At 44.0% G+C, this 8210-nt stretch overlaps 1 protein-coding gene across 1 annotated transcript in view; it reads right to left on the bottom strand.

The window, feature by feature from the left end:
* Positions 1-1391: 1391 nt before the first annotated feature.
* Positions 1392-8210, bottom strand: part of LOC135111746 (somatostatin receptor type 2-like) — a 99048-nt gene continuing 92229 nt past the window's right edge. The window contains exon 3 of the mRNA XM_064025434.1: positions 1392-1956. The gene's annotated coding sequence lies outside the window, so the exon portion shown is untranslated. The remainder of the gene's footprint in view (positions 1957-8210) is intronic.

The raw sequence follows: 8210 nt of genomic DNA, 5'->3' as shown, positions 1-8210 counted from the left end.
CGTACTTGCACGCCCACCCTGGTACGCCTGACGAGGGCGTAGGCGTGGCGGGCGTGGCGGGCTATGTGACTGAAGCGACTTAACCTACACACGACGTGAAGAGTGACGGTGAATGTATGAGATGAGTGAGTGGATGAATGGATGACTGGATGGATGGGTGGATGGGTGGATGGGGTGGTGTGTGTGTGTAGAAAGAGAGAGAGAGAGAGAAAGAGAGAGAGATACAGACAAACGAATATAGACTAATCACACCAACACACACACACACACACACACACACACACACACACACACACACACACACACACACAATTACAGTTAGTCTCAAATCCTAAAGCTCTATATTTTTCTTCTTTCCTTAACAACCAGTGCAATAATAATAATAATAATAATAATAACAATAATAATAATAATAATAATAATAATAATAATGATAATAATACTTGACAAGAAAGATCATTGTTGAAGCATGAGACGCGACACAAAGGCAGCGCTCTCTCTCTCTCTCTCTCTCTCTCTCTCTCTCTATCTCTATCTCTCTCTCTTCGTAAACAGAACAGCTGGCGACGCTTGTAAATTAAAGGAAACGAGGTGGAAAATGAGAACAGGTGAACAGGTGAGTAAGTTGAAGAGGAGGAGGAGGAGGAGGAGGAGGAGGAGGAGGAAGAGGAGGAGGAAGAAGAAGAAGAGGAGACAGGTGACAAATTAACTCGGTAATTACAAGTCTTACAATTGTCAGCAGGTGTGAAACAGTCTCTCTCTCTCTCTCTCTCTCTCTCTCTCTCTCTCTCTCTCTCTCTCTCTCTCTCTCTCTCTCTCTCTCTCTCTCTCTCTCTCTCTCTCCACCCCAAAAAAAAACACCATAATAAAAATCTAGCATGGTGATTGGCCGGCCGGGTCTGTATGCCGAAAGCTGATTGGCTGGCACTGTGACGTCACGGCCTCAGGGACCAACGAGAGGTGTCCCTGAGGCTGATCACGACAATGTCACCAGGATTTAGTGAGGTCGTTAGTGGTCCTTGGGGAGGATGAGGGTGAGGGGGAGGGGGGAGGGGAGAGGGAATGGGAGTAGAGGAAGGTAAAGGGAAGAGGGCGGAGTAGAGGGAGAAGGGAGACGAGAGGGGAGAGGAGGAGGGGAAGGAAAGGGAGGGAGAAGGGAAAGGATAGGGATAGGGGAGGGGTAGGGGAGGTGGGCAGAGGGGGGAGGGGGATGGTGATTGGTGACTTGAGATGGAGTAACGAGCGAGACTTGGTGATTAATGGTGAGTCGTTGTGGTGGTGGTGGTGGTGGTGGTGGTGATTAAGTACATATACATACAAAGAGCTGTGGTGATAATGACGATGGTAATGATGATGGTGATGATGATGATTAGTAACATGTACGTACACACACACACACACACACACACTCTCTCTCTCTCTCTCTCTCTCTCTCTCTCTCTCTCTCTCTCTCTCTCTCTCTCTCTCTCTCTCTCTCTCTCTCTCTAAAGAAAAAAAGCTGTAGGTCAAGGGTCATACCACCACCACCACCACCACCACCACCGATGCCTCGATCGCAGGCTTGGAGATAATGACAGTGGTGTTGGTGGTGATGGTGGTGGTGGTGGTGGTGGTGTTGGTGGTGATGGTGGTCGTGGTGGTGGTGCTGGTGATGATGATGACGATGATGATGACAATGAGGATGTTAATGCATACGTGTATATCTCTTGAATATAACAACACTTCGATATAAAGACAAGTATTTTTTTTTCAGTACAACATCAAATATAATATCCTCTCTCTCTCTCTCTCTCTCTCTCTCTCTCTCTCTCTCTCTCTCTCTCTCTCTCTCTCTCTCTCTCTCTGCAGGACCCAGGTGTAGGAGGTCTTGAGTCCTGCAGGGGAGTCCTTCAGGTTCTTCTGGTCTCCTGGGGCCTTGTCAGTAGAAGGCAGGCGAACATCCATCCTGCCAGCTACCTGTGAGTAGAAGGATTGCACCTGTTACCTATTGGAACCTCTGTTGGGACCTACTTGTTGGGACCTACCTTTTGGGACCTACTCAGGACCTACCTGGAGAAATCTTCTTATTGGGACCTACTTGTTGTGTCTTCTTTTAGCACCTACCTATTAGGATCTACCTGCTGGGACCTGCTCAGAGGGACCTACCTGTTGGGATCTACCTGTTGGGACCGATTTGTTTATATTTGATCTATTTGCTGGGACTGACCTGTTGGGAGCTACATCTTGTGACCTACTTTTTGGGACCCTCCTGTTGGGACCTACTTGTTGGGAACTATCTGTTGCGACCTACTCAGAGGGACCTACCTACATGTTAGGACCTACTCAGAGGAGCCTACTTGTTAGGATCTACCTGTTGGGACCTACCTATTGCGATCCAATCAGAAGGACCCACTTATTGTGATCTACCTGCATATAATGAAGGAATTACCTGGAGCTCATTAAACACCTGTATCTGAAGAAAACAATTACATGAGAGACAAAAACAAAAGCACACAAGACACCTCAAAACTTCCCGCCAGGTGAACACAAGCATCTGCCTCACTAATCAAATCTTTACCTGCAATCATACGTGCTATTAGCTGTCACCTGGAGATAATTAACGTCTTATGAAAGAGGAAGATTGAAAGGGTTGAGGCGAAATGTTATGGTGGTTTTGATTCATCTGTAGGAAGAGGCGAGGGTGTGACGCAGGGAAAGGCGTTCATCTGTTCATCCTATCTCACTTCACGTCACGCCAGAACCAGGAAGGCGAGAGTCTCAGTTGTTGACGCAGGAGCATAAGAACATAAGAAAATAATGGATGATGCAAGAAGCGATCAGGTGTACACGTGGCACTACCTTCATGAAATGTACCTACGTATTTCCACTTATCTTCCTAATCCATGTATTTGCATAATCTTCTATTAAAGTTTCCTAGTGACTCAGCACTAACAACTTTTATAACCGAATCTATTCCATTCATCTGCTACTTACTTGAGAACCATTTCCTTCGTTTTACTTTTTGAAATTTAACTTTATCAAGCCTGAACCATCACTTCTTGTCTTACTCTGATTATTGACTCTGAGAATTTTGCTTATGAGGAAAGAGGAATGAAGAGACAGCAGGCGATACCGACAAAGGAAAAATGTTCGAAAGGAGGAAATGATATCATAGGAGGGAATATTAAGCATGCGAGGAGGTTACTGTTGTCATGAGAGCAACGAACAAGGTAGTGTTATTGTTACTATCGTCATTACCTTCTTCGTCATCATCAACTATTCTTTTGGTACCTATTAATTTTTGTTATCGTTATCATGTGCCCTTGCCTTTCCCTGCAATATGAGGCTTCCTACACACACACACACACACACACACACACACACACACACACACACACACACACACACACACCAAAATGCTATTCAAAGGGAGGGAAATATGTAAAAAGATCACAAAGAAGATTACGATACGGATTAGCGAGATACCCGGGAATATGGATCTGAAATACATTGTTCACGTATTTCTCCTGACGCTGTTTATTAGTGACAATAGTAGTAGCAGTAGTTGTAGTAGTAGTAGTAGTAGTAGTAGTAGTAGTAGTAGTAGTAGTAGTAGTAGTAGTAGTAGTAGTAGTAATAGTAGTAGTAGTAGTAGTAGTAGTAGTAGTAGTAGTACGGAGGAGGCAGTAGACACCTGCCGAAACAATCATTACTCCCAGTGAGGTCTAAAGCACTAGATGAGGGGATGCTGTGAACTTATCATTATCCCAGCTGTGACCTCACTGAACATTTCCCTTTGTGTCTCACAGCACAAGGGGGCAGTCACAGCCTGTCCTCTAAAGACAACTCTCTTCCTCCATACAAAACTACAAGAACCTAATTACACACACGTTTCACTCAAAATTCAAAATTATCATAGTGACTCCTAAACAAGCCTCGGAGTCCCCATCTGGGGAGGGGACCACAGATGTCCCCAGGCCGGACTGCTCTTCTGGTATCGACCCTAAGTGTCTTGACACCCCCCTCAACTTTTTCTTCATTAACTTCTGCAACATTCGCGGTCTTAGATCTAATTTTCAATCTGTAGAACACCACCTCTCCTCTACTAAACCTCATCTTCTTTTCCTCACTGAAACTCAGGTGTCTGAGGCAACTGACAGTAGCCCCTTTTCTGTTCCCTCCTACTTTCTCTATCCTCATTTTCAATCCAAAGCTGGATGTTCCGTCTATGTGCGCAACGACTTAACCTGCTCTCGTGCAGGTTTTCCGCCACCTGGCTACGACTACAGAGTCACTCTCAAACTAAATTTATCTGTGTTGTATACCTCTCACTTAACTCCTCTGACTATAAGAAATTATTTGACTGCTTAACTTCCAAAGTGGAGCACATTCTGACTCTCTTCCCTTTTGCGGAGATCTCCATTCTTAGAGACCACTGTTCACCACTAGATTTGGCTTTCCTCTTCCTTCACTGACCATCCTGGTGAACTGGCCTTCAACTTTTGCTATCCTCCACGACCTAGAGCAATTGGTGCAACACCCTACTCGTATTCCTGACCGTCTTGGAGATACGCCCAACATTCTTGATCTTTTCCTAACCCCTAGTCCTGCTTATGCTGTCACCCTTTCTTCTCCGTTGGACTTCTCCGATCACAATCTCATATCTGTATCTTGTCCTATCGTTCCAATCCCTCCTCAGGATCCCCCTAAGCGAAGGTGCCTCTGGCGTTTTGCCTCTGCTAGTTGGAGGACCTGAGAAGGTTTTATGCTGATTTTCCTTGGAATGACTACTGTTTCCGTGTAAGAGACCTGTCTCTGTGTGCTGAGCGTATAACAGATGTGACAGTGTCTGACATGGAGGCGTGCATTCCTCACTCTTTCTTTCGACCTAAACCTTCCAAACCTTGGTTTAACACAGTCTGTTTTCATGCTATACATGATAGAAAGGTGGCCCACAAAGGATATTTGATCCTTCCATCACCAGAATCTCATGCACTTTACATTTCTGCCCAGAACCATGCCAAGTCTGTTTTCCAACTACCCAAAAACTCCTTCATTAATAGAAAGCGTCAAAATCTTTCAAGATCTAACTCCCATCGTGACTTCTGGCATCTAGTCAAAAACATCTCCAATAACTTTGCTTCTTCATCTTTCCTTCCTTTATTTCAATCAGATGGCTCCACTGTTATCACATCTATTTCTAAAGCTGAACTCTTCGCTCAAACCTTTGCTAAAAACTCTACCTTGGATGATTAAGGGCGTGTTCTTCCCTCTTCTCCACCCTCTAACTACTTCATGCTACCTATTAAAATTCTTCGTAATGATGTTTTCCATGCCCTCGCTAGCCTAAACCCTCGGAAGGCTTATGGACCTGATGGGGTCCCTCCTATTGTTCTCCGAAACTGTGCCTCTGTGCTTGCACCTTGCCTAGTTAAACTGTTTCAGCTCTGTCTGTCAACATCTACCTTTCCTTCTTGCTGGAAGTTTATCTACATTCAGCCTGTTCTTAAAAAGGGTGACCGTTCTAATCCCTCAATCTACCGTCCTATTGCTTTAATCTCCTGCCTACCTTATTTTTTTAAATCTACCCTCAACAGGAAGATTCTTAAACATTCATCACTTCACAAACTTTCATCTGATTGCCAGTATGGGTTCTGTCAAGGCTGCTCTACTTGTAGTCTTCTGGCTTTCCTTACTGAGTCTTGGTCATCCTCTTTTAGAGATTTTGGTGAAACTTTTGCTGTTGCCTTAGACATATCAAAAACTTTTGATAGAGTTTGGCACAAAGCTTTGATTTGCAAACTTCCTTCCTACAGCTCCTATCCTCTCTGTAACTTCATCTCAGTTTTCCTTTCTAACCGTTATATTGCTGCTGTGGTGGACGCTCACTGTTCTTCTCCTAAATCTATTAACAGTGGTGTTCCTCAGGGTTCTTTCTTGTCACTCACTCTCTTCCTATCATTCATCAATTATCTTCTAAACCAAACTTCTTGTCCTATCCACTCCTACGCTGATGATACCACCCTGCACTTTTGTAAGTCTTTTCATTGACGTCTCACCCTTCAGGAAGTAAACAGTTCTCGCAGGGAAGCCACAGAACGCCTGACTTCTGATCTTTCTAAAATTTTTTATTGCGGCAGAGCAAACTTATTATTGTTCAATGCCTCAAAAACTCAATTCCTCCATCTGTCAACTCGACACAACCTTCCAGACAACTATTCCCTCTTCTTCATTGACACTCAACTGTCCCCCTCTTCTACACTGAACATCCTCGATCTGTCCTTTACTTATAATTTGAACTGGAAACTTCATATCTCTCTTCTAAAACAGTTTTTATGAAGTTAGGCATTCTGAGACGTCTCCGCCAGTTTTCCTCACCCCCCAGCTGCTAACTCTATATGTATGGAGTATGCTTCACATGGGGAGGTTCCACTCATACCACTCTTCTAGACAGGGTGGAATCAAAAGCTTTTCGTCTCATCAACTCCTCTCCTCTAACTGACTGTCTTCAGCCTCTCTCTCATCGCCGCAATGTTGCATCTCTTGCTATCTTCTACCGCTATTTTCATGCCAACTGCTCTTCTGATCTTGCTAACTGCATGCCTCCTCTCCTCCCGCGGCCTCGCTACACAAGACTTTCTTCTTTCTCTCACCCATATTCTGTCCACCTCTCTAATGCAGGACTTAACCAGTATTCTCAGTCATTCATCCCTTTCTCTGGTAAACTCTGGAACTCCCTGCCTGCTTCTGTATTTCATCTTTCCTATGACTTAAACTCTTTCAAGAGGGAGGTTTTAAGACACTTATCCTTTAATTACTGACGACTGCTTTTGACTCTGTTGGGGACAGGCACCTCAGCGGGCCTTTTTTCGTTGGTATTTTGTTGACCTTGGCCGGTGCCCCTCATGCATAAAAAAAAAAAAAAATATAGTAGTAGTAGTAGTAGTAGTAGTAGTAGTAGTAGTAGTAGTAGTAGGAGGAGGAGGAGGAGTAGGAGGAGGAGGAGGAGGAGGAGGAGGAGGAGGAGGAGGAGGAGGAGGAGGAGGAGGAGGAGGAGGAGGAGGAGATTAGAAGGAGGAATAGAATAATAAGGAGGACGATGACGACGACGATAACTAAGAAGAGAAGACGGAGGAGGAAGAACAATAACAAAAAGAACAAAAAGAACACGAAGAATTAAAGAAGAATAACAAGAACAACGGCAATAAGAACAAGTAGAACCAGAAAAAAAAGCTTCTGAACATCAGGAAGTTAACTTTTCAAATAACCCCACTACAGCACTCATCACTCATCACTACAACACTCATTCTTAAACTCAAGCCTCACCTTACAACACCACTCTTTAAAAATAAATAAATAAATAAATAAAAACAGGTATACCCTTAAATCACACAAACCCATTACCCCCTTACCATTTTAACCTACACAACACTGGAGGCAGAATAATGAATACTTCACCTGTCGTAATTAAGAAGGCCATAGGACAGGTATGACAAACTAGAAATATAATTACAGGTGTTGCATTTACCGCTCCACTCTCCCGCTGCCGCTTCACCTGTCATTAATTAACCTGCGTGTGTCCCTCATAAAGCCCAGGCATACAGGTCTGTTATTACCTGGCCGTTGTAACTACTTCCCCTCCCAGGTGTTCTGCTTCAAGTAACCAGGTGAGGTGAGGTGAGGAAAGCGGGTTGGTTTGGTTATATCAGGTTAGGTTAGGTAAGGTGAAGTGAAGGTTGGTTAAGTTAGGCTAGGTCAGGTCAGGTGAGGGTTGGTTAGAATAGGTTAGCTTACATTAGGATAGCTAAGGTTAAGTTAAGTGAGATGAAGTGAGATGATGTGAAGGTTGATTAGATTAGGTCAGGTTAAGTTAAATTAGAAGTGAAGTGAGGTGAGGTGAAGAGGCAAAATTGGTTAGGTTACGTTAGGTGAGGTTAGGTTAGATGAAGAGAGGTGAGGTGAGGAGGGGGATTAAGTTAGGATATATTAGGTGAAATAAGGAGAGGTGAGGTAAGGTAAGGTGAGAGTTGGCTGTCATATATTCGTTCTCTTTTGTGCGAGAAACAGATTTATGAGGTATGATATAGAGGAGAGAGAGAGAGAGAGAGAGAGAGAGAGAGAGAGAGAGAGAGAGAGAGAGAGAGAGAGAGAGAGAGAGAGAGAGAGAGAGAGAGAGAGAGATTCATACGTGGAAACAAAACTACATACATCAAACCATTTTATCGTTAAAT

Source organism: Scylla paramamosain, chromosome 22, assembly GCF_035594125.1.
Source record: "Scylla paramamosain isolate STU-SP2022 chromosome 22, ASM3559412v1, whole genome shotgun sequence".
Classification (NCBI taxonomy): Eukaryota; Metazoa; Arthropoda; class Malacostraca; order Decapoda; family Portunidae; genus Scylla; species Scylla paramamosain.
Note: the sequence above shows the minus strand (reverse complement) of the source record. Positions and strands in the feature narration are given on the sequence as shown.